Source organism: Bactrocera oleae, chromosome X (genome assembly GCF_042242935.1).
Source record: "Bactrocera oleae isolate idBacOlea1 chromosome X, idBacOlea1, whole genome shotgun sequence".
In the NCBI taxonomy this organism is placed as follows: domain Eukaryota; kingdom Metazoa; phylum Arthropoda; class Insecta; order Diptera; family Tephritidae; genus Bactrocera; species Bactrocera oleae.
The window spans coordinates 30,532,133-30,558,818 of record NC_091541.1 but is presented as its reverse complement, the minus strand read 5'-3'; the positions used below and the strand labels follow the sequence as shown (position 1 = coordinate 30,558,818).

Below are 26,686 nucleotides of genomic sequence, written 5' to 3'. Positions count from 1 at the left end.
TTAAAAACAAGGTTATGAGATTACTTGGAAACAGAAAACATTAATGTTGACAAATATGTGTTTCACTTTAAACGAAAAAACTACGAAGACAGAAGCAAAGGAAGAGGCTCAATATCCAATAATTCGTTCTGGTTGATAAAGAAGTGTATAGCCATTAAGTTGGGACTTTTATTAACAAGCCAGTGATCGAACCCAAGAGTGAGTTATAGGTAGGCATTATCTGGAGCAAAGTTGCGTATTGCAACTGGAAAAGTTATCCAAGTTCTCGGAAAAGTAACGTGCAAGATCGTAATTGGAAAGAAAACCGTGTTACACCACTTGATAGTGGCAGATATCGTCGACGAAGTCATAACTGAAGTAGACTTTCCAACGAATCAAGAAATCAAAATTGACATGAGGAACTGAATCTATACAAATATGGAAACTCCACTTATGTTCTGTTCTGTTCTGTTCTGTTAATAAGTAACACGTTACAGTAGTGATGACAACACAGAGCCAGCAGACTCCACCAAGATCAGAAGCAGTTTTTTGGGCAGAAATAGAAGGAGACTGTTTGACAAGATAAACATGTTCCAGTAAGAGTACTTAATGAGTGCAAGTTACCAATCAAACTCTCCAAAGATGCTATACAAGGGCAGTGTCAAGAGATTGAGGCCGTGATAAATTACAAAATAGGTCTTGAGGAAGATTCCATGGAGGAAAACGACATATCGAACGAAATTAACGCATGGAACGAGGAACTAGAGGCAAACCATCAAATGAAGACTTAGCAGCTTCTTCTCAGATACTCATCCATATTTGATAAACACGATTCCAAACCAGGAAGAACCAAAGTTGTGAAACATTTTGTTAACATAGGCGATGCAAGATCAATCCGCCAGACTCCTCGAAGCGTTTCTTTTGCAAAACGTGAAGTTGAAAGCCAGACAATACGTGAAAAAAGCGAAAAGGGCGTAATCGAACCATCAGAGAGTCCATAAATGGATCATCTGCAGTACTCGTGAAGAAGAAAGATGGAAACATGAGATTCTGTGTGGACTATAGAAGGTTGAATGATGCAACGGAGAAAGACAATTATCCACTACCTAAAATCGATGACACGCTGGACTCGTTATCAGGCACGAAATGGTTATCAACACTTAAACGAAAAACAAAGAAAACAGCCGATGGTCTATGGCAATTTACCGCAATGGCTTTTGGATTATGTAACGCTCCTGCTACCTTTGAGAGACTTATGGACCAGGTATTAAAAAGATTACACTGGAAGACTTGTTCGGTATACCTCAACGCTATCATCATATTAGGTAAAAGCTTCGATGAACACCTTAAGAATTTGAAAGAGGTTTTCCAACAGATAGCTAGTGCTGGTCTTAAGCTGAGTCCAAAAAAGTGTTCCCTTTTCAAGAAAAAAGTAAGTTACTTAAGACACAAAGTGACAACGGAGGGCATTTGCACAGCTAATGAAAAGTAGAGACAGTAAAATATTGCCCCACTCCTAAAAATTTACATGAATTGCGGAGTTTCCTTGTACCGTGTACTTATTATCGACGATTCGTTTCACGTTTTGCCCGCGTAGCTAGTACCTCCATGCCTCCATGAACTCCCGAAAAAACACCGAGTTTTTGAAATAAAAAGAACATTAAATATAAAAAGTTTGAATTTTGCAGAACAGATGAAATTTATAGATTTTTTTTGAAACAAACTGAAATAAATCCTTATAATATAATATATATATATTTCTGTAATATGTTTCATTTTTTGTTTTTGCTAGCCTTATGTGTTATAAGCGATCCTGTTTGTTGCTTGATTAACCCAAGGGGTATCGCTGGAAATATTGCAGGTAGGACTACTTGACTTTGCAAAAAAAAATTTTTTTTGGAAGAATATAACGGTGTGTTTGGAGACACAAAATAAGCTGAGGCAGATACTGTATATTTTTTTCTTTTTCAGTTATTTTGTTCCGTTATTTAACTGTTAGTTAGCATAGATATGTACATATGTGCATAAAATGCCTATATTTTCAAATTTAATTGGAATGGACTCACTTTTTTTGCCGCCAAGAGGTTTTGGGAGTAATACTTATGTATATGTATGCTTCTTCTCTGTTTCCTCGGTTTCGTCTGTTTTAATTTTTTTTGTTTTGTCTCCGGGGTTTTGCCTGTGCGTTACTCCTCCTCTCTGTGTGCTTTGTGGATTTATACCCGTGCTTTATGTTGATTTTTTCTCTTAGTTTGTGTTAAATCGCGCCCGTTTCTAATTTTTGGTGATTTTTTGTGTAAGTTTTGTATATCCATTGATTTCGCGCCCGTTGTTGTAATTTTATTTAACCACTGTTAGTATGTATTTAGGTATGCATATATGTACTTATATTAGTAGTAGTCGCACGAACAATACTTAATAAAATGATTTAGATTGTTAGCCCTAATATATTTTTGTCATTTACAGTTTTTAATAATTTTCAACTGAAAATTAATACCATTATATGTACACGTGGACTGTTTGAGAAGATAAACATGTTCCAGTGCCGTACCCGTCCTTTATGTTGATTTTTTCTCTTAGTTTGTGTTAAATCGCGCCCATTTCTAATTTTTGGTGATTTTTTGTGTAAATTTTGTATATCCATTGATTTCGCGCCCGTTGTTGTAATTTTATTTAACCACTGTTAGTATGTATTTAGGTATGCAAATATGTACTTATATTAGTAGTAGTCGCACGAACAATACTTAATAAAATGATTTAGATTGTTAGCTCTAATATATTTTTGTCATTTACAGTTTTTAATAATTTTCAACTGAAAATTAATACCATTATATGTACACGTGGACTGTTTGAGAAGATAAACATGTTCCAGTAAGAGTACTTAATGAGTGCAAGTTACCAATCAAACTCTCCAAAGATGATATATAAGGGCAGTGTCAAGGGATTGAGGCCGTGATAAATTGCAAAATAGGTCTTGAGGAAGATTCCATAGAGGAAAACGACATATCGAACGAAATTAGCGCATGGAACGAGGAACTAGAGGCAAACCAACCAAAGAAGGCTTAACAGCTTCTTCTCAGATACTCATCCATATTTAATAAACGCGATTCCAAACCAGGAAGAACCAAAGTTATGAAACAGACTCCTCGAAGCGTTTTTTTAGCCAATCATGAAGTTGAAAGCCAGACCATACGTGAAATAAGCGAAAAGCGCGTAATCAAACGATCAGAGAGTCCATGGATGGATCATCTGCAGTACTTGTGAAGAAGAAAGATGGCAACATGAGATTCTGTGTGGACTATAGAAGGTTGAATGATGTAACGAAGAAAGCCAGTTATCCACTACCTAAAATCAATGACACCTCGTTATCAGGCACAAAATGGTTATCAGCACTTAACCGAAGAACAAAGAAAACAGACGGACAGTCAGCGGTGCAGATGGTCTAGGGCAATTTACCGCAATGCCTTTTGGATTATGTAACGCTCCTGCTACCTTTGAGAGACTTATGGACCAGGTATTAAAAAGATTACACTGGAAGACTTGTTCGGTATACCTTAACGATATCATCATATTAGGTAAAAGCTTCGATGAACACCTTAAGAATTTGGAAGAGGTTTTCCAACAGATAGCTAGGTCTAAAGCTGAGTCCAAAACAGTGTTCCCTTTTCAAGGAAAAAGTTAGTTACTTAAGACACAAAGTGGCAACGGAGGGCATTTGCACAGCTAATGAAAAATAGAGACAGTAAAATATTGCCCCACTCCTAAAAATTTACATGAATTGCGGAGTTTCCTTGGGCTGTGTACAGAACAGATGAAATGTATAGATTTTTTTTGAAACAGGCTGAAATAAATCCTTATAATATATATATATTTCGGTAATATGTTTCATTTTTTGTTTTTGTTAGCCTTATGTGTTGCCTTATGTGTTATAAGCGATCCTGTTTGTTGGTTGATTAACCCAAGAGGTAGCGCTGGAAATATTGCAGGTAGGAATACTTGACTTTGTAAAAAAATTTTTTTGGAAGAATATAAATGTGTGTTTGGAGACACTAAATATGCTGAAGCAGATACCGTATATTTTTTTCTTTTTCAGTTATTTTGTTCCGTTATTTATTTCCACGAAATACCGATAAAACTGTAAATTAACATACATATGTGTTTACATATGTGCATAAAATGCCTCTATTTTCAAATTTAATTGGAATGGACTCACTTTTTTTGCCGCCAAGAGGTCTTGGGAGTAATTCTTATGTATGTGTATGCTTCTTCTCTGTTCTAATTTTTTTTGTTTTCTCTCCGGGGTTTTGAATGTGCGTTTCTGTCCACCCCTCTGCGTGCTTTGTGGATTTATACCCGTGCTTTTCTCTTAGGGTGTGTTAATTCGCGCCCGTTTCTAATATTTGGTGATTTTTTGTGTTAGTTTTGTATATTTATTGATTTCGCGCCCGTTGTTGTAATTTTATTTAACCACTGTTAGTATTTATTTAGGTATGCATAAATGTACTTATATTAGTACTTTTGACCTTTCCGCTTTTGGGTTTTTTTTGTTTTTAATTTACGTTTGTATAAGTATTAATCACTTTAATTTTTACGTATTTCCTTTTTTTTCGATAATTACGTTTGAAAGAGGCTCGAAGGACCATTTGGTGATTTCACTTATTTTTTCACCTTGGGTGCGGTGTTATACTCACTTGCACTATTGCACTATATTTAGTTAAAAATTCTTTAATTAATTTTTAAACTCTGTACTTAATTTCACGTTAAAATATATTTTTGAAATACTTTATTATATATCAAGTTCACTTTCTTATATTTTTTTAAAAATAATTTGTAATATAACAAGTGTAGTGTGGGTGTATGGTGTAGGTGTATAGTGTGGTTGGTTAATTGTATATGGTTGTGTTGTTGAGCGATATGGTATGTTGTAGGTGGTGTATGATGTTGTACGGTGGATTGGGTACTTTGTTGCAAAATGTCGCGGGATCAGAAGTCGCATGAACAGTACTTAATAAAATGATTTCGATTGTTAGCTCTAATATAATTTTTGTCATTTAGAGTTTTTAATAATTTTCAACTGAAAATTAATACCATTATACATCACATCACCAAAACATTTCAAGGGATACATTTAAAATAAATTTTTTTTTTATATTATATTGTTTTACATTTTTATTGGTGATTTTGAACGGCGGCAACAAATCCCACCGTTTGAATATATATTTGGTAGTTTCAATCTGGCCGTTTCCATCGTCCCACTTGCGGAACGTCAAAACCTCCTCAATCCAGTCAACTGACAAAGTTGAGGAGGTGAAATCTACTTTCTTCTACAAATGCACTGGAAAAACAAGATTTCACATTTCAAGAATTAAATAATTGTTACGTAAAGCTTATTTACTAATTCATTAACGAAACATGAGCAATGTATGCTTACAATTATCTAAATTATGTTTTGGTAAAATTTATGTTTTGAATAGTCTCTTCAAAATTTGTATGCAAATAGTCCTGTCAAACCATCAAAATGAAAGTTTATTTCTATCAATGTATTGCTGGAAATATATTATATTTAGACATCAATTGCTAAACATTAACAATGTTCAGTCTCCATGGCAATATTACTAGCCTTCAGATTTTTAGCTAACTTTAATTGCCTGTCTTGATGTCCCGTTTTCTCTGCTTCAAATTATTCGCTATTGGAGAGAATATATTGTAGGAACATGAATTCCAGAACAAATCAGAATCGACGATAAACTGACAGAAGCAACTAGACAATAACAATTTGCAGTTACCAGAATGTTCTAGAGACGAAGTTTTGTTAAAGATCTACTATAAAAGGGCAGCCAGACTGTGCAGGAAACACAGTCCTAATTAGAATGTTGTCGTGTAAAGAGCAATTAAGCTATTAGTAAGAAGAAGAGGTACAAAGTGGCTGAAATTAGAAATAAAGAAATGTGTATAGCATTAAATTGGGACTTTTATTTAACAATCCAGGTAAAAGATTTATCGAGAAATTAAAATGGCAAAGTCTAACGAACTGAAGATCCCACAACAACACTAAGGAGCTAGAAAAACGTTATTTAGCAACAAATGAAATAAAGTCCAAATTAAAACCAAGGTTATGAGATTACTTGGAAACAGAAAACATTAATGTTGACGAATATGTGTTTCACTTTAAACGAAAAAACTACGAAGACAGAAGCAAAGGAAGAGGCTCAATATCCAATAATTCGATCTGATCTGGTTGATAAAGAAGTGTATAGCCATTAAGTTGGGACTTTTATTTACAAGCCAGTGATCGAATCCAAGAGTGAGTTATAGGTAGGCATTATCTGGAGCAAAGTTGCGTATTGCAACTGGAAAAGTTATCCAAGTTCTCGGAAAAGTAACGTGCGAGATCGTAATTGGAAAGAAAGCCGTGTTACACCACTTGATAGTGGCAGATATCGTCGACGAAGTCATTACTGAAGTAGACTTTCCAACGAATCAAGAAATCAAAATTGACATGAAGAACTGAATCTATACAAATATGGAAACTCCACTTATGTTCTGTTACGATAATAAGTACAACGTTAGAGGAGTGATGACAACAGAGAGCCAGCAGATCCCACCAAAATCAGAAGCAGTTTTTTGGGCATAAATAGAAGGAGACTATGGGCCAAATAAACGGTGGACTGTTTGACAAGATAAACATGTTCCAGTAAGAGTACTTAATGAGTGCAAGTTACCAATCAAACTCTCCAAAGACGCTATATAAGGGCAGTGTCAAGAGATTGGAGCCGTGATAAATTGCAAAACAGGTGTTGAAAAAGATTCCATGGAGGAAAACGACATATCGAACGAAATTAACGCATGGAACGAGGACCTAGAGGCAAACCATCAAATGAAGACTTAGCAGTTTCTTCTCAGATACTCATCCATATTTGATAAACACGATTCCAAACCAGGAAGAACCAAAGTTGTGAAACAATTTGTTAACACAGGTGATGCAAGATCAATCCTCGAAGCGTTTCTTTTGCAAACCGTGAAGTTGAAAGCCAGACCATACGTGAAATAAGCGAATATCAGAGAATATCGTAATCGAACCATCAGAGAGTCCATGAATGGATTATCTGCAGTACTTATGAAGAAGAAAGGTGGAAACATGAGATTCTGTGTGGACTATAGAAGGTTGAATGATGTAACGGAGAAAGACAGTTATCCACTACCTAAAATCGATGACACGCTGGACTCGTTATCAGGCACAAAATGGTTATCAACACTTAAACGAAAAACAAAGATCGCAATTTACCGCAATGCCTTTTGGATTATGTAACGCTCCTGCTACCTTTGAGAGACTTATGGACCAGGTATTAAAAAGATTACACTGGAAGACTTGTTCGGTATACCTCAACGCTATCATCATATTAGGTAAAAGCTTCGATGAACACCTTAAAAACTTGGAAGAGGTTTTCCAACAGATAGCTAGCGCTGGTCTAAAGCTGAGTCCAAAAAAGTGTTCCCTTTTCAAGAAAAAAGTTAGTTACTTAGGACACAAAGTGACAACGGAGGGCATTTGCACGCTAATGAAAAGTAGAGACAGTAAAATATTGCCCCACTCCTAAAAATTTACATGAATTGCGGAGTTTCCTTGGACTGTGTGCTTATTATCGACGATTTGTTTTAAGTTTTGCCAGCGCAGCTAGTACCTCCATGCCTCCATGAACTCACGAAAAAGAACCGAGTTTTTGAAATAAAAAGAACATTAAATATAAAAAGTTAGAATTTTGCAGAACAGATGAAATTTATAGATTTTTTTTTAAAAAAAGGCTGAAAGAAATGCTTTTTTTGATATTTTGTTTTTGTTAGCCTTATGTGGTATAAGCGATCCTGCTTGTTGCTTGATTAAACCAAGGGGTATCGCTGGAAATATTGCAGGTAGGACTACTTGACTTTGCAAAAAAAATTTTTTTTTGGAAGAATATAACGGTGTGTTTGGAGACACAAAATAAGCTGAGGCAGATACCGTATATTTTTTTCTTTTTCAGTTATTTTGTTCCGTTATTTAACTGTAAGTTACCATACATATGTACATATGTGCATAAAATGCCTATATTTTCAAATTTAATTGGAATGGACTCACTTTTTTTGCCGCCAAGAGGTTTTGGGAGTAATACTTATGTATATGTATGCTTCTTCTCTGTTTCCTCGGTTTCGTCTGTTTTAATTTTTTTTGTTTTGTCTCCGGGGTTTTGCCTGTGCATTACTCCTCCTCTCTGTGTGCTTTGTGGATTTATACCCGTGCTTTATGTTGATTTTTTTTTCTTAGTTTGTGTTAAATCGCGCCCGTTTTTAATTTTTAGTGATTTTTGGCTGGCATCATGCCACCTCAGCTAACATGTACAAGCATAGCCTCTTCAAAATTTGTATGCAAATAGTCCTGAAGACAGAAGCAAAGGAAGAGGCTCAATGCTCGTCAAAGATTGTGGACATAAACAGGATTTTCACTATAATATCGCAGATGGGAAAAGAGCAGGATGACACAACAATCCCAATTATTCCCGTTAGAAATGCGATTGTCAGTTGGAAGAGCAGTTCGCAGCGCAAGATGCACGTATATCACCACAGGTGTCCTCACAGCTGGAAAGCAGATCGCAGCGCAAAATGCACGTATATCAGCACTGGTGACTTCACAAATAGCAGAAGCGTCCTCATAGATTTCGGAAGAGCGGGCCAAAATTAAAACTGAACTGGATGAGTTGAAAGATCGTCTCCGCGAGCTACAATTGAATCTGCCAATTATATCAACAGCTTCTGTTAAGGTAAAACTACCATCATTTGATGACACTGTTCCATTCCACGTTTTTAAACTTCAATTTTAAAAGACGGCATCTTCAAATAATTGGAAAGCAGAAGATAAAGTAATTACATTGTGCGTTGCATTCAAAGGATATGCAACGGAGATATTACAGACCATTCCAAACGGCGAGGCGAGTAGTTATGAAACGTTAATGGGTGCATTAGAAAGACGGTATGGTAGTGAGCACAGGAAGCAGCTCTTCCCAATCGAGTTGCGAAATCGCCGCCAGAAAGCCAATGACTACCTGAAGAGAGATTGAGAGGTAAGGTCACTTTGTTTATGCACATAAATCCGGGAAATACATCGAGGATACGAAAATTCAGACCTACACGCTTCGCTGCATTAGCATGTCCAAAATTGACGTTTGCGGGACCCGTTTCGTATGCTCTGGCACAGGAAACTGCACCTCATACGGTAGAAATAAAAGAACACATTTGGGTAAACCATTTATTTGAAAAAATTGAAAACATGCAGAAAGCACTGGAAAAATCTACAGAAACGCGTAAGAAAAATGATGGTGAGGTTAAATGCTTCAACTGCAGAAAAAAGTGTAATATTACACGCAGCCAGCAAAAAGGCCACGAGCTAGCTCCCGCGAGCAAATGCTCTGAAATCTCTCTTTCACAAATAAGCAGGAATACGAGTAACGTTACCGTAAGTAGACGGCAAAAAGCGCATACTGACTGTGGATACAGGCGCATCACATCCAATAATTCTGGATCTGGTTGATAAAGAAGTGTATTTGGGACTTTTATTTACAAAGCAGTGATCGAACCCAAGAGTGAGTTATAGGTAGGCATTATCTGGAGCAAAGTTGCGTACTGCAACTGGAAAAGTTATCCAAGTTCTCGGAAAAGTAACGTGCAAGTAATTGGAAAGGAAGCCGTGTTACACAACTTGATAGTGGCAGATATCGTCGACGAAGTCATTACTGAAGTAGACTTTCCAGCGAATCAAGAAATCAAAATTGACATGAAGAACAGAATCTATACAAATATGGAAACTCCACTTATGTTCTGTTACGATAATAAGTACAACGTTAGAGGAGTGATGACAACAGAGAGCCAGCAGATCCCACCAAAATCAGAAGCAGTTTTTTGGGCAGAAATAGAAGAGACTATGGGCCAAACAAACGGTGGACTGTTTGACAAGATAAACATGTGCTAGTAAGATTACTTAATGAGTGCAAGTTACCAATCAAACTCTCCAAAGACGCTATATAAGGGCAGTGTCAAGAGATTGAGGCCGTAATAAATTGCAAAATAGGTCTTGAGAAAGATTCCATGGAGGAAAACGACATATCGAACGAAATTAACGAATGGAACGAGGAACTAGAGGCAAACCATCATAAGAAGACTTAACAGCTTCAAAGTTGTGAAACAATTTGTTAACACAGGTGATGCAAGATCAATCCGCCAGACTCCTCAAAGCGTTTCTGTTGCAAACCGTGAAGTTGAAAGCCAGACCATACGCGAAATAAGCGAAAAGGGCGTAATCGAACCATCAGAGAGTCCATGGATGGATCATCTGCAGTACTTGTGAAGAAGAAAGATGGAAACATGAGATTCTGTGTGGACTATAGAAGGTTGAATGATGTAACGGAGAAAGACAGTTATCCACTACCTAAAATCGATGACACGCTGGACTCGTTATCAGGCACGAAATGGTTATCAACACTTAAACGAAAAACAAAGAAAACAGACGGACAATCAGCGTTGCAGATGGTCTATGACAATTTACCGCAATGCCTTTTGGATTATGTAACGCTCCTGCTACCTTTGAGAGACTTATGCTACCTTTGAGAGACTTAATAAAATGATTTAGATTGTTAGCTCTAATATAATTTTGGTCATTTACAGTTTTTAGTAATTTTCAACTGAAAATTAATACCATTATACATCACATCACAAAAACATTTCATCGGATACATTTAAAATTAATTTTTTTTATATTATATTGTTTTACATTTTTTATTGGTGATTTTGAACGGCGGCAACAAATCCTACCGTTTGAATATATATTTGGTAGTTTCAATCTGGCCGTTTCAATCGTTCTACTTTCTTCTACAAATGTACTGGAAAAACAAGATTTGAGAGTTTAAGAATTAAATATTTGTTACGTAAAGTTTATTTACAAATTCATTAATGAAACATAAGCAATGTATGCTTACAATTATCTAAACTATTAACCATATATATACATACATACGGATATATTCAATAGCTTTTTTTCTATGTTTTGGTAAAATTTATGTTTTGAATAGTTGCAGTTTAAGTACAACGTTTACACATTGGCATTTCAGCTTTGCTGGCATCATGCCACCTAAGCTAACATGTACAAGCATAGCCTCTTTGTATGCAAATAGTGTCAAACCATCAAAATGAAAGTTTATTTCTATCAATGTATGGCTGGAATTATATTTAGACATCAATTGCTAAACATTAACAATGTTCAGTCTTCATGGAAATATTACTAGCATTCAGTTTTTTAGCTAACTTTAATTGCCTGTCTTGATGGCCCGTTTTCTCTGCCACAAATTATTCGCTATTGGAGAGAATATATTGTAGGAACACGAATTCCAGAACAAATCAGAATCGACGATATACTGACAGAAGCAACTAGACAATAACAATTCGTAGTTACCAGAATGTTCTAGAGACGAAATTTTGTTATAGATCTACTATAAAAGGGCTGCCAGACTGTGCAGGAAAAGGAAACACAGTCCTAATTAGAGTGTTAACGTGTAAACAGCAATTAAGCTATTAGTAAGAAGAAGAGATACAAGTGTTAAGTGGCTGAAATTAGAATTAAAGAAATGTGTATATCATTAAATTGGGACTTTTATTTAACAATCCAGTGATCGAACTCAAGAGTGAGTTACAAGTTAAAAGATTTATCGAGAAATCCGTTACATTTGGTGTCAGAAGTGGGATTGTCAAATAAATTTTCCAAGAGAGAATTGTTTTAAAATGGCAAAGTCTAACGAACTGAAGATTCCACAACAACACAAAGGAGCCTGAAAAACGAGATTTACCAACAAATGAAATAAAGTCCAAATTACAATCAAGGTTATGAGAAACAGAAAACATTAATGTTGACGAATTATTATGGAAACAGAAAACATTAATGTTGACGAATATGTGTTTCACTTGAAAGGAAAAAACCACGAAGATAGAAGCAAAGGAAAAGGCTCAATGCTCGTCAAAGATTGTGGACATAAACAGGATTTTCACTATAACATCGCAGATGGGAAAAGAGCAGGATGCACGTATATCGCAAATGCCAGCGCAAATGTTCCAGATGTCAACGCAAATATCGCCGCAAATAGCAGAGGCACACACAAATGGTGACACAACAATCCCAATTATTCTCGTTAGAAATGCGATTGTCAACGCAGTTGGAAGAGCAGTTCGCAGCGCAAGATGCACGTATATCAGCACAGGTGACCTCACAAATAGCAGAAGCGTCCTCATAAATTTCGGAAGAGCGGGCCAAAAATAAAACTGAACTGTTATGAAACGTTGATGGGTGCATTATAAAGACGGTATGGTAGTGAGCACAAAAAGCAGATCTTCCCAATTGAGTTGCGAAATCGCCGCCAGAAAGCCGATGCCTCCCTGAGGACAGATTGAGAGGTAAGGTCACATTGTTTGTGGACATAAATCCGGAAAATGCATCGAGGATACGAAAATTCAGACCTACACGCTTCGCTGCATTAGCTGTCCAAAATTGACGTTTGCGGAACCCGTTTCGTATGCTCTGGCACAGGAAACTGCACCTATGTATAGCAGTCGAATATAACAGTTGGGCGTAAACGCAGAGCTGAGGAAGATCAAGCAAATGTTAAATCTAACTTGGCGAGCCAGCGAAAAAGGCCACGGGCTGACTCCCGCAAGCAAATGCCCTGTAATCTCAATTTCACAAATAAGCAGGAATACGAGTAACGTTACCGTAAGGAGACGGCTAAAAGCGCATACTGACTGTGGATACAGGCGCATCACATCCAATAATTCGATCTGATCTGGTTGATGAAGAAGTGCTTAGCCATTAAATTGGGACTTTTATTTACAAACCAATGATCGAACCCAAGAGTGAGTTATAGGTAGGCATTATCTGGAGCAAAGTTGCGTATTGTAACTGGAGAAGTTATCCAAGTTTTCGGAAAAGTAACGTGCAAGATCGTAATTGGAAAGGAAGCCGTGTTACACAACTTGATAGTGGCAGATATCGTCGACGAAGTCATTACTGAAGTAGACTTTCCAGCGAATCAAGAAATCAAAATTGACATGAAGAACAGAATCTATACAAATATGGAAACTCCACTTATGATCGGTTACGATAATAAGTACAACGTTAGACAAGTGATGACAACAGAGAGCCAGCAGATCCCACCAAAATCAGAAGCAGTTTTTTGGGCAGAAATAGAAAAGACTATGGGCCAAACAAACGGTGGACTGTTTGACAAGATAAACATGTTCCAGTAAGATTACTTAATGAGTGCAAGTTACCAATCAAACTCTCCAAAGATGCTATATAAGGGCAGTGTCAAGAGATTGAGGCCGTAATAAATTGCAAAATAGGTCTTGAGGAAGATTCCATGGAGGAAAACGACATATCGAACGAAATTAACGAATGGAACGAGGAACTAGAGGCAAACCATCATAAAACGACTTAACAGCTTCTTCTCAGATACTCATCCATATTTGATAAACACGATTCCAAACCAGGAAGAACAAAAGTTGTGAAACATTTTGTTAACACAGGTGATGCAAGATGAATCCGCTAGACTCCTCGAAGTGTTTCTTTAGCAAACCGTGAAGTTGAAAGCCAGACCATACTCGAAATAAGCGAAAAGGGCATAATCGAACCATCAGAGAGTCCATGGATGTATCAACTGCAGTACTTGTGAAGAAGAAAGATGGAAACATGAGATTCTATGTGGACTATAGAAGGTTGAATGATGTAACGAAGAAAGACAGTTATCCACTACCTAAAATCAATGACCGCTGGACTCGTTATCAGGCACGAAATGGTTATCAACACTTAAACGAAAAACAAAGAAAACAGCCGGACAGTCAGCGTTGCAGATGGTCTATGGCAATTTACCGCAATGGCTTTTGGATAATGTAACGCTCCTGCTACCTTTGAGAGACTTATGGACCAGGCATTAAAAAAATTACACTGGAAGACTTGTTCGGTATACCTCAACGATATCAACATATTAGGTAAAAGCTTCGATGAACACCTTAAGAATTTGGAAGAGGTTTTCCAACAGATAGCTAGCGCTGGTCTAAAGCTGAGTCCAAAACAGTGTTCCCTTTTCAAGAAAAAAGTTAGTTACTTAGGACACAAAGTGACAACGGAGGGCAGTAAAATATTGCCCCACTCCTAAAAATTTACATGAATTGCGGAGTTTCCTTGGACTGTGTACTTATTATCGACGATTCGTTTCAAGTTTTGCCAGCGTAGCTAGTACCTCCATGCCTCCATGAACTCACGAACAAGAACCAAGTTTTTGAAATAAAAAGAACATTAAATATAAAAAGTTTGAATATTGCAGAACAGATGAAATTTATAGATTTTTTTTTGAAACAAACTGAAATAAATCCTTATAATATAATATATATATATTTCTGTAATATGTTTCATTTTTTGTTTTTGATAGCCTTATGTATTATAAGCGATCCTGTTTGTTGCTTGATTAACCTAAGGGGTATCGCTGGAAATATTGCAGGTAGGAATACTTGACTTTGCAAAAATTTTTTTTTTTGGAAGAATATAACGGTGTGTTTGGAGACACAAAATAAGCGGAGGCAGATACCGTATATTTATTTTCTTTTTCAGTTATTTTGTTCCGTTATTTATTTCCAACAAATACCGATAAAACTGTAAATTAACATACATATGTACATATATGCATAAAATGCCTATATTTTCAAATTTAATTGGAATGGACTCACTTTTTTTGCCGCCAAGAGGTTTTGGGAGTAATACTTATGTATGTGTATGCTTCTTCTCTGTTTTAATTTCTTTTGTTTTGTCTCCGGGGTTTTGCCTGTGCGTTACTGTCCTCCTCTCTGCGGGCTTTGTGGAGTTATACCCATGCTTTATGTTGATTTTTATACTCTCGCAACCTGTTGCTACAGAGTATAATAGTTTTGTACTCCTAACGGGTGTTTGTATCACCTAAAACTAATCAAGTTAGATATAGGGTTATATATATATAAATGGTCAGGATGAAGAGACGAGTTGAAATCCGGGTGACTGTCTGTCCGTCCGTCCGTCTGTCCGTCCGTCCGTGCAAGCTCTAACTTGAGTAAAAATTGAGATATCTTTATGAAACTTGGTAGACATGTTTCTTGGTACCGTCAGACGGTTGGTATTGCAGATGGGCGTGATCGGACGACTGCCACGCCCACAAAACGCCATTAATCAAAAACAAATAACTTGCCATAACTAAGCTCCGCAATAAGATACAAGACTGTTATTTGGTACACAGGATCACATTAAGTAGCGGCATCTGCAGTTAAATCTTTTTTTTTTAAAGTGGGCGTGATCCCGCCTCTAATAGGTTTAATGTGCATATCTCCTAAATCGCTAATGCTATAGTAACAAAATTCACTAGAAGCAAATGTTTTTAGCACTTCTATTGAGGGTATGAAAATAGTTGAAATCGGGTGGCAACTCCGCCCACTTCCCATATAACGGTACTGTTAAAAACTACTAAAAGCGCGATAAATCAAGCACTAAACAGGCCAGAGACATTAAATTTTACCTCTGAGATGGTATAAGATAACTTTATAGTAACCACGTTCAAAATTAGACAGTGGGCGTGGCACAGCCCACTTTTAGGTGAAAACCCATATCTTGAGATCTGCTCAACCGATTTCAACCAAATTCGGTGCGTAACGTTCTTTTCATGTTTCTTTGTCATAGTGCGAAAATGGGCGAAATCGGATTACAACCACGCCTATTTTCCATGTGACACCATTTTAAATACCACTTGATTCTTTCACTTTCCACTATGCAAATCAAGCAATAATGATTATATTGGCGTAAAACTTTGCGTGAATAATACGTTTAAAGTATGCCACCTTGCGGCCAAAAATTGTCTAAATCGAACCAAAACTGTTCAAACCCCTAAGTACTAAATATGTGGACCCCAGTGCCTATAGTTGACCTTCTACCGAAAATATCAGTCAATCCACAAAGAAATCTCAAACGAGTATACCATTTGACTTTGCGAGAGTATAAAATGTTCGGTTACATCCGAACTTAGCCCTTCCTTACTTGTTTCTCTTAGTTTGTGTTAAATCGCGCCCGTTTCTAATTTTTGGTGTTTTTATACTCTCGCAACCTGTTGCTACAGAGTATAATAGTTTTGTTCACCTAACGGTTGTTTGTATCACCTAAAACTAATCGAGTTAGATATAGGGTGATATATATATAAATGATCAGGATGAAGAGACGAGTTGAAATCCGGGTGACTGTCTGTCCGTCCGTCCGTCCGTCTGTCCGTCCGTGCAAGCTCTAACTTGAGTAAAAATTGAGATATCTTTATGAAACTTAGTAGACATGTTTTTTGGTACCGTGAGACGGTTGGTATTGCAGATGGACGTGATCGGACGACTGCCACGCCCACAAAACGCCATTAATCAAAAACAAATAACTTGCCATAACTAAGCATAAGATACAAGACTGTTATTTGGTACAAAGGATCACATTAGGGAGGGGCATCTGCAGTTAAAACTTTTTTTTAAAAAGTGGGCGTGGTCCCGCCTCTAATAGGTTTAATGTGCATATCTCCTAAACCGCTTATGCTATAATAACAAAATTCACTAGATGCAAATGTTTTTAGCACTTCTATTGACGGTGTGAAAATAGTTGAAATCGGGTGGCAACTCCGCCCACTCCCCATATAACGGTACTGTTAAAAACTACTAAAAGCGCGATAAATCAAGCACTAAACACGCCAGAGACATTAAATTTTATCTCTGAGATGGTATAAGATAACTTTATAGTAACCACGTTCAAAATTAGACAGTGGGCGTGGCACAGCCCACTTTTAGGTGAAAACCCATATCTTGAGATCTGCTTAACCGATTTCAACCAAATTCGGTGCGTAACGTTCCTTTCATGTTTCTTTGTCATAGTGCGAAAATGGGCGAAATCGGATTACAACCACGCCTATTTTCCATGTGACACCATTTTAATTACCACTTGATTCTTTCACTTTCCACTATGCAAATCAAGCAATAATGATTATATTGGCGTAAAACTTTGCGTGAATAATACGTTTAAAGTATGCCACCTTGCGGCCAAAAATTGTCTAAATCGAACCAAAACTGTTCAAACCCCTAAGTACTAAATATGTGGACCCCAGTGCCTATAGTTGACCTTCTACCGAAAATATCAGTCAATCCACATAGAAATCTCAAACGAGTATACCATTTGACTTTGCGAGAGTATAAAATGTTCGGTTACATCCGAACTAAGCCCTTCCTTACTTGTTTCTCTTAGTTTGTGTTAAATCGCGCCCGTTTCTAATTTTTGGTGTTTTTATACTCTCGCAACCTGTTGCTACAGAGTATAATAGTTTTGTTCACCTAACGGTTGTTTGTATCACCTAAAACTAATCGAGTTAGATATAGGGTTATATATATATAAATGATCAGGATGAAGAGACGAGTTGAAATCCGGGTGACTGTCTGTCCGTCCGTCCGTCTGTCCGTCCGCCCGTGCAAGCTCTAACTTGAGTAAAAATTGAGATATCTTTATGAAACTTGGTAGACATGTTTCATGGTACCGTGAGACGGTTGGTATTGCAGATGGGCGTAATCGGACCACTGCCACGCCCCCAAAACGCCATTAATCAAAAACATATAACTTGCCATAACTAAGCTCCGCAATAAGATACAAGACTGTTATTTGGTACACAGGATCACATTAGGGAGGGGCATCTGCAGTTAAAATTTTTTTTTTAAAAGTGGGCGTGGTCCCGCCTCTAATAGGTTTAATGTTCATATCTCCTAAACCGCTAATGCTATAATAACAAAATTCACTAGAAGCAAATGTTTTTAGCACTTCTATTGACGGTGTGAAAATAGTTGAAATCGAGTGGCAACTCCGCCCACTCCCCATATAACGGTACTGTTAAAAACTACTAAAAGCGCGATAAATCAAGCACTGAACACGCCAGAGACATTAAATTTTATCTCTGAGATGGTATAAGATGACTTTATAGGAACCGCGTTCAAAATTAGACAGTGGGCGTGGCACAGCCCACTTTTAGGTGAAAACCCATATCTTGAGATCTGCTCAACCGATTTCAACCAAATTCGGTGCATTACGTTCATGTTTCTATGTCACAGTGCGAAAATGGGCGAAATCGGACTACAACCACGCTTACTTCCCATGTAACACCATTTTCAATTCCATCTGATTCTTTCACTTTCCACTATGCAAATCAGGTAACAATGATTAAATCGGGGTAAAACTTTGCGTAAATAATGCAATTAAAGTATGCCACCTTGCGTCCAAAAATTGTCTAAATCTAACCAAAACTGTTCAAACCCCTAAGTACTAAATATGTGAACCCCAGTGCCTATAGTTGACCTTCTACCGAAAATCTCAGTCAATCCACAAAGAAATCTCAAACGAGTATACTATTTGACTTCGCGAGAGTATAAAATGTTCGGTTACATCCGAACTTAGCCCTTCCTTACTTATTATAATTTACGTTTGTATACGTATTAATCACTTTAATTTTTACGTTTTTTCTTTTTATACTCTCGCAACCTGTTGCTACAGAGTATAATAGTTTTGTTCACCTAACGGTTGTTTGTATCACCTAAAATTAATCGAGTTAGATATAGGGTTATATATATATAAATGATCAGGATGAAGAGACGAGTTGAAATCCGGGTGACTGTCTGTCCGTCCGTCCGTCTGTCCGTCCGTCCGTGCAAGCTCTAACTTGAGTAAAAATTGAGATATCTTTATGAAACTTGGTAGACATGTTTCATGGTACCGTGAGACGGTTGGTATTGCAGATGGGCGTAATCGGACCACTGCCACGCCCACAAAACGCCATTAATCAAAAACAAATAACTTGCCATAACTAAGCATAAGATACAAGACTGTTATTTGGTACACAGGATCACATTAGGGAGGGGCATCTGCAGTTAAAATTTTTTTTTTAAAAGTGGGCGTGGTCCCGCCTCTAATAGGTTTAATGTTCATATCTCCTAAACCGCTAATGCTATAGTAACAAAATTCACTAGAAGCAAATGTTTTTAGCACTTCTATTGAGGGTATGAAAATAGTTGAAATCGGGTGGCAACTCCGCCCACTTCCCATATAACGGTACTGTTAAAAACTACTAAAAGCGCGATAAATCAAGCACTAAACAGGCCAGAGACATTAAATTTTACCTCTGAGATGGTATAAGATAACTTTATAGTAACCACGTTCAAAATTAGACAGTGGGCGTGGCACAGCCCACTTTTAGGTGAAAACCCATATCTTGAGATCTGCTCAACCGATTTCAACCAAATTCGGTGCGTAACGTTCTTTTCATGTTTCTTTGTCATAGTGCGAAAATGGGCGAAATCGGATTACAACCACGCCTATTTTCCATGTGACACCATTTTAAATACCACTTGATTCTTTCACTTTCCACTATGCAAATCAAGCAATAATGATTATATTGGCGTAAAACTTTGCGTGAATAATACGTTTAAAGTATGCCACCTTGCGGCCAAAAATTGTCTAAATCGAACCAAAACTGTTCAAACCCCTAAGTACTAAATATGTGGACCCCAGTGCCTATAGTTGACCTTCTACCGAAAATATCAGTCAATCCACAAAGAAATCTCAAACGAGTATACCATTTGACTTTGCGAGAGTATAAAATGTTCGGTTACATCCGAACTTAGCCCTTCCTTACTTGTTTCTCTTAGTTTGTGTTAAATCGCGCCCGTTTCTAATTTTTGGTGTTTTTATACTCTCGCAACCTGTTGCTACAGAGTATAATAGTTTTGTTCACCTAACGGTTGTTTGTATCACCTAAAACTAATCGAGTTAGATATAGGGTGATATATATATAAATGATCAGGATGAAGAGACGAGTTGAAATCCGGGTGACTGTCTGTCCGTCCGTCCGTCCGTCTGTCCGTCCGTGCAAGCTCTAACTTGAGTAAAAATTGAGATATCTTTATGAAACTTAGTAGACATGTTTTTTGGTACCGTGAGACGGTTGGTATTGCAGATGGACGTGATCGGACGACTGCCACGCCCACAAAACGCCATTAATCAAAAACAAATAACTTGCCATAACTAAGCATAAGATACAAGACTGTTATTTGGTACAAAGGATCACATTAGGGAGGGGCATCTGCAGTTAAAACTTTTTTTTAAAAAGTGGGCGTGGTCCCGCCTCTAATAGGTTTAATGTGCATATCTCCTAAACCGCTTATGCTATAATAACAAAATTCACTAGATGCAAATGTTTTTAGCACTTCTATTGACGGTGTGAAAATAGTTGAAATCGGGTGGCAACTCCGCCCACTCCCCATATAACGGTACTGTTAAAAACTACTAAAAGCGCGATAAATCAAGCACTAAACACGCCAGAGACATTAAATTTTATCTCTGAGATGGTATAAGATAACTTTATAGTAACCACGTTCAAAATTAGACAGTGGGCGTGGCACAGCCCACTTTTAGGTGAAAACCCATATCTTGAGATCTGCTTAACCGATTTCAACCAAATTCGGTGCGTAACGTTCCTTTCATGTTTCTTTGTCATAGTGCGAAAATGGGCGAAATCGGATTACAACCACGCCTATTTTCCATGTGACACCATTTTAATTACCACTTGATTCTTTCACTTTCCACTATGCAAATCAAGCAATAATGATTATATTGGCGTAAAACTTTGCGTGAATAATACGTTTAAAGTATGCCACCTTGCGGCCAAAAATTGTCTAAATCGAACCAAAACTGTTCAAACCCCTAAGTACTAAATATGTGGACCCCAGTGCCTATAGTTGACCTTCTACCGAAAATATCAGTCAATCCACATAGAAATCTCAAACGAGTATACCATTTGACTTTGCGAGAGTATAAAATGTTCGGTTACATCCGAACTAAGCCCTTCCTTACTTGTTTCTCTTAGTTTGTGTTAAATCGCGCCCGTTTCTAATTTTTGGTGTTTTTATACTCTCGCAACCTGTTGCTACAGAGTATAATAGTTTTGTTCACCTAACGGTTGTTTGTATCACCTAAAACTAATCGAGTTAGATATAGGGTTATATATATATAAATGATCAGGATGAAGAGACGAGTTGAAATCCGGGTGACTGTCTGTCCGTCCGTCCGTCTGTCCGTCCGCCCGTGCAAGCTCTAACTTGAGTAAAAATTGAGATATCTTTATGAAACTTGGTAGACATGTTTCATGGTACCGTGAGACGGTTGGTATTGCAGATGGGCGTAATCGGACCACTGCCACGCCCCCAAAACGCCATTAATCAAAAACATATAACTTGCCATAACTAAGCTCCGCAATAAGATACAAGACTGTTATTTGGTACAAAGGATCACATTAGGGAGGGGCATCTGCAGTTAAAACTTTTTTTTTAAAAGTGGACGTGGTCCCGCCTCTAATAGGTTTAATGTGCATATCTCCTAAACCGCTAATGCTATAATAACAAAATTCACTAGAAGCAAATGTTTTTAGCACTTCTATTGACGGTGTGAAAATAGTTGAAATCGAGTGGCAACTCCGCCCACTCCCCATATAACGGTACTGTTAAAAACTACTAAAAGCGCGATAAATCAAGCACTGAACACGCCAGAGACATTAAATTTTATCTCTGAGATGGTATAAGATGACTTTATAGGAACCGCGTTCAAAATTAGACAGTGGGCGTGGCACAGCCCACTTTTAGGTGAAAACCCATATCTTGAGATCTGCTCAACCGATTTCAACCAAATTCGGTGCATTACGTTCATGTTTCTATGTCACAGTGCGAAAATGGGCGAAATCGGACTACAACCACGCTTACTTCCCATGTAACACCATTTTCAATTCCATCTGATTCTTTCACTACCCACTATGCAAATCAGGTAACAATGATTAAATCGGGGTAAAACTTTGCGTAAATAATGCAATTAAAGTATGCCACCTTGCGTCCAAAAATTGTCTAAATCTAACCAAAACTGTTCAAACCCCTAAGTACTAAATATGTGAACCCCAGTGCCTATAGTTGACCTTCTACCGAAAATCTCAGTCAATCCACAAAGAAATCTCAAACGAGTATACTATTTGACTTCGCGAGAGTATAAAATGTTCGGTTACATCCGAACTTAGCCCTTCCTTACTTATTATAATTTACGTTTGTATACGTATTAATCACTTTAATTTTTACGTTTTTTCTTTTTATACTCTCGCAACCTGTTGCTACAGAGTATAATAGTTTTGTTCACCTAACGGTTGTTTGTATCACCTAAAATTAATCGAGTTAGATATAGGGTTATATATATATAAATGATCAGGATGAAGAGACGAGTTGAAATCCGGGTGACTGTCTGTCCGTCCGTCCGTCTGTCCGTCCGTCCGTGCAAGCTCTAACTTGAGTAAAAATTGAGATATCTTTATGAAACTTGGTAGACATGTTTCATGGTACCGTGAGACGGTTGGTATTGCAGATGGGCGTAATCGGACCACTGCCACGCCCACAAAACGCCATTAATCAAAAACAAATAACTTGCCATAACTAAGCATAAGATACAAGACTGTTATTTGGTACACAGGATCACATTAGGGAGGGGCATCTGCAGTTAAAATTTTTTTTTTAAAAGTGGGCGTGGTCCCGCCTCTAATAGGTTTAATGTTCATATCTCCTAAACCGCTAATGCTATAATAACAAAATTTACTGGAAGCAAATGTTTTTAGCACTTCTATTGACGGTGTGAAAATAGTTGAAATCGGGTGGCAACTCCGCCCACTCCCCATATAACGGTACTGTTAAAAACTACTAAAAGCGCGATAAATCAAGCACTAAACACGCCAGAGACATTAAATTTTATCTCTGAGATGGTATAAGATGACTTTATAGGAACCGCGTTCAAAATTAGACAGTGGGCGTGGCACAGCCCACTTTTAGGTGAAAACCCATATCTTGAGATCTGCTTAACCGATTTCAACCAAATTCGGTGCGTAACGTTCTTTTCATGTTTCTATATCATAGTGCGAAAATGGGCGAAATCGGATTACAACCACGCCTATTTTCCATATGACACCATTTTAAATACCAGTTGATTCTTTCACTTTCCACTATGCAAATCAAGCAACAATGATTATATCGGCGTAAAACTTTGCGTGAATAATACGTTTAAAGTATGCCACCTTGTGACCAAAAATTGTGTGGGTGTATGGTGTAGGTGTATAGTGTGGTTGGTTAATTGTATACGGCTGTGTTGTTGAGTGATATGGTATGTTGTAGGTGGTGTATGATAATGCATTGTGTTATGTTGTGTTGTATGATGTTGTACGGTGGATTGTGAGCTTTGTTTCAAAATGTCGCGGGATCAGAAGTCCCATGAACAATAGTTAATAAAATGATTTAGCTTGTTAGCTCTACTATAATTTTTGTCCTTTACAGTTTTTAATAATTTTCAACTGAAAATTAATACCATTATACGTCACATCACAAAACATTTCATCGGATATATTTAAAATAAATTTTTTTTTTTTATATATTATACATTTTTTTTAGGTGATTTTGAACGACGGCAACAAATCCCACCGTTTGCATATATATTTAGCAGTTTCAATCTGGCCGTTTCAATCGTCCCACTTGCGGAACGTCAAAACCTCCTCACTCCAGTTAAATGACAAAGTTGAGGAGGTGAAATCTACTTTCTTCTACAAATGTACTTTTTGGAAAAACAAGATTTCACATTTTAAGAATTAAATAATTGTTACGTAAAGTTTATTTACAAATTTAATGTATTTAATTGCTTTTTTCCATGTTTTGGTAAAATTTATGTTATGAAAAGTTGCATTAAAAATTTACACATTGGCATTTCAGCTTTGCTGCCATCATGCCACCTAAGCTAACATGTATAAGCATAGCCTCTTCAAAATTTGTATGCAAATAGTCCTGTCAAACCACCAAAATAAAAGTAAAGTAAATCTAGAAATGTATGGCTGGAAATATATTTAGACATCAATTGCTAAACATTAACAATGTTCAGTCTCCATGCCAATGTTACTAGAATTCAGATTTTTAGCTAATTTTAATTGCCTGTCTTGATGTCCCGTTTTCTCTGCCTCAAATAATTCGCTATTGGAGAGAATATATTGTAGGAACACGAATTCCAGAACAAAACAGAATCGACGATAAACTGACAGAAGCAACTAGAGAATAACATTTCGTAGTTACCAGAGTGTTCTAGAGACGAAGTTTTGTTAAAGATCTACTACAAAAGGGCTGCCTAATTAGAGTGTTGTCGTGCAAAGAGCAATTAAGCTATTAGTAAGAAGATGAGGTACATGTGTTAAGTGGCTGAAATTAGAAATAAAGAAATGTGTATAGCAATAAATTGGGACTTTTATTTAAAAATCCAGGAAAAAGATTAATCGAGAAATCCGTTACAAATTTTCCAAGAGAGAATTGTTTTAAAATGGCAAAGTCTAACGAACTGAAGATCCCACAACAACACAAACGAGCTAGAAAAACGTTATTTAGCAACAAATGAAATAAAGTCCAAATTAAAACCAAGGTTATGAGACGACTTGGAAACAGAAAACATTAATGTTGACGAATATGTGTTTCAATTTAAGGGAAAAAACTACGAAGACAGAAGCAAGGGAAGAGGCTCAATGCTCGTCAAAGATTGTGGACATAAACAGGATTTTCACTATAACATCGCAGATGGGAAAAGAGCAGGATGCACGTATATCGCAAATGCCAGCGCAAATGTTCCAGATGTCAACGCAAATATCGCCACAAATAGCAGAGGCACACACAAATGGTGACACAACAATCTCAATTATTCTCGTTAGATATGCGATTGTCAACGCAGTTGGAAGAACAGTTCGCAGCGCAAGATGCACGTATATCAGCACAGGTGTCCTCACAGTTGGAAGGCAGTTTGCAGCGCAAAATGCACGTATATCAACAGTGGTGACCTCACAAATAGCAGAAGCGTCCTCATAGATTTCGGAAGAGCGGACCAAAATTAAAACTGAACTGGATGAGTTGAAAGATCGTCTCCGCGAGCTACAATTGAATCGGCCAATTATATCAACAGCTTCTGCCAAGGTAAAACTTTCATCTTTTGATGACACTCTTCCATTCCACGTTTTTAAACTTTAATTTTAAAACACGGCATCTTCAAATAATTGGAAAACAGAAGATAAAGTAGTTGCATTGTGCGTTGCATTGAAAGGATATGCAACGGAGATATTACAGACCATTCTAAACGGCGAGGCGAGTAGTTATGAAACGTTGATAGGTGCATTAGAAAGACGGTATGGTAGTGAGCACAGGAAGCAGATCTTCCCAATTGAGTTGCGAAATCGCCGCCAGAAAGCCGATGACTCCCTGAGGAGAGATTGAGAGGTAAGGTCACTTTGTTTATGCCCATAAATCCGGGAAATACATCGAGGATACGAAAATTTAGACCTACACGCTTCACTGCATTAGCATGTCCAAAATTGACCTTTGCGGAACCCGTTTCGTATGCTCTGGCACAGGAAACTGCACCTCTGCACAGCAGTCGAACATTTAAAGCTCATACGGTAGAAATAAAAGAACACACTTGGGTAAACCATTTATTTGAAAAAATTGAAAACATGCAGAAAGCACTGGAAAGCACTAAAAAACGCGTAAGAAAAATGATGGTGAGGTTAAATGCTTAAACTGCGGAAAAAGTGGCCATATTACACGCACCTTTTACCAGTCCAATATAACAGTCGGACGTAAACGCAGAACTAAGGAAGATCAAGCAAATGTTAAATCTAACTTGGCGAGCCAGCGAAAAAGGCCACGGGCTGGCTCCCGCGAGCAAATGCCCTGTAATCTCTATTTAACATAAAGCAGGAATACGAGTAACGTTACCGTAAGTAGACGGCAAAAACCGCATACTGACTGTGGATGCAGGCGCATCACATCCAATAATTCGATCTGATCTGGTTGATAAATAAGTGTATAGTCATTAAATTGGGACTTTTATTTACAAACCAGTGATCGAACCCAAGAATGAGTTATAGGTAGGCATTATCTGGAGCAAAGTTGCGTACTGCAACTGGAGAAGTTATCCAAGTTATCGGAAAAGTAACGGGCGAGATCGTAATAGGAAAGGAAGCCGTGTTACACAACTTGATAGTGGCAGACATCGTCGACGAAGTCATTACTGAAGTAGACTTTCCAGCGAATCAAGAAATCCAAATTGACATGAAGAACAGAATCTATACAAATATGGAAACTCCACTTATGTTCTGTTACGATAATAAGTACAACGTTAGACAAGTGATGACAACAGAGAGCCAGCAGATCCCACCAAAATCAGAAGCAGTATTTTGGGCAGAAATAGAAGGAGACTATTGGCCAAACAAACGGTGGACTGTTTGACAAGATAAACATGTTCCAGTAAGAGTACTTAATGAGTGCATGTTACCAATCAAACTCTCCAAAGATGCTATATAAGGGCAGTGTCAGGAGATTGAGGCCGTAATAAATTGCAAAATAGGTCTTGAGGAAGATTGCATGGAGGAAAACGACATATCGAACGAAATTAACGCATGGAACGAGGAACTAGAGGCAAACCATCAAAAAAAGACTTAACAGCTTCTTCTCAGATACT

General features: G+C 37.4%; 1 pseudogene; it reads left to right on the top strand.

The window, feature by feature from the left end:
* LOC138858196 (uncharacterized) overlaps nt 1-25,009 on the top strand; it is a 112,287-nt pseudogene extending 87,278 nt beyond the window's left edge.
* The last annotated feature ends 1,677 nt before the right edge of the window (nt 25,010-26,686 follow it).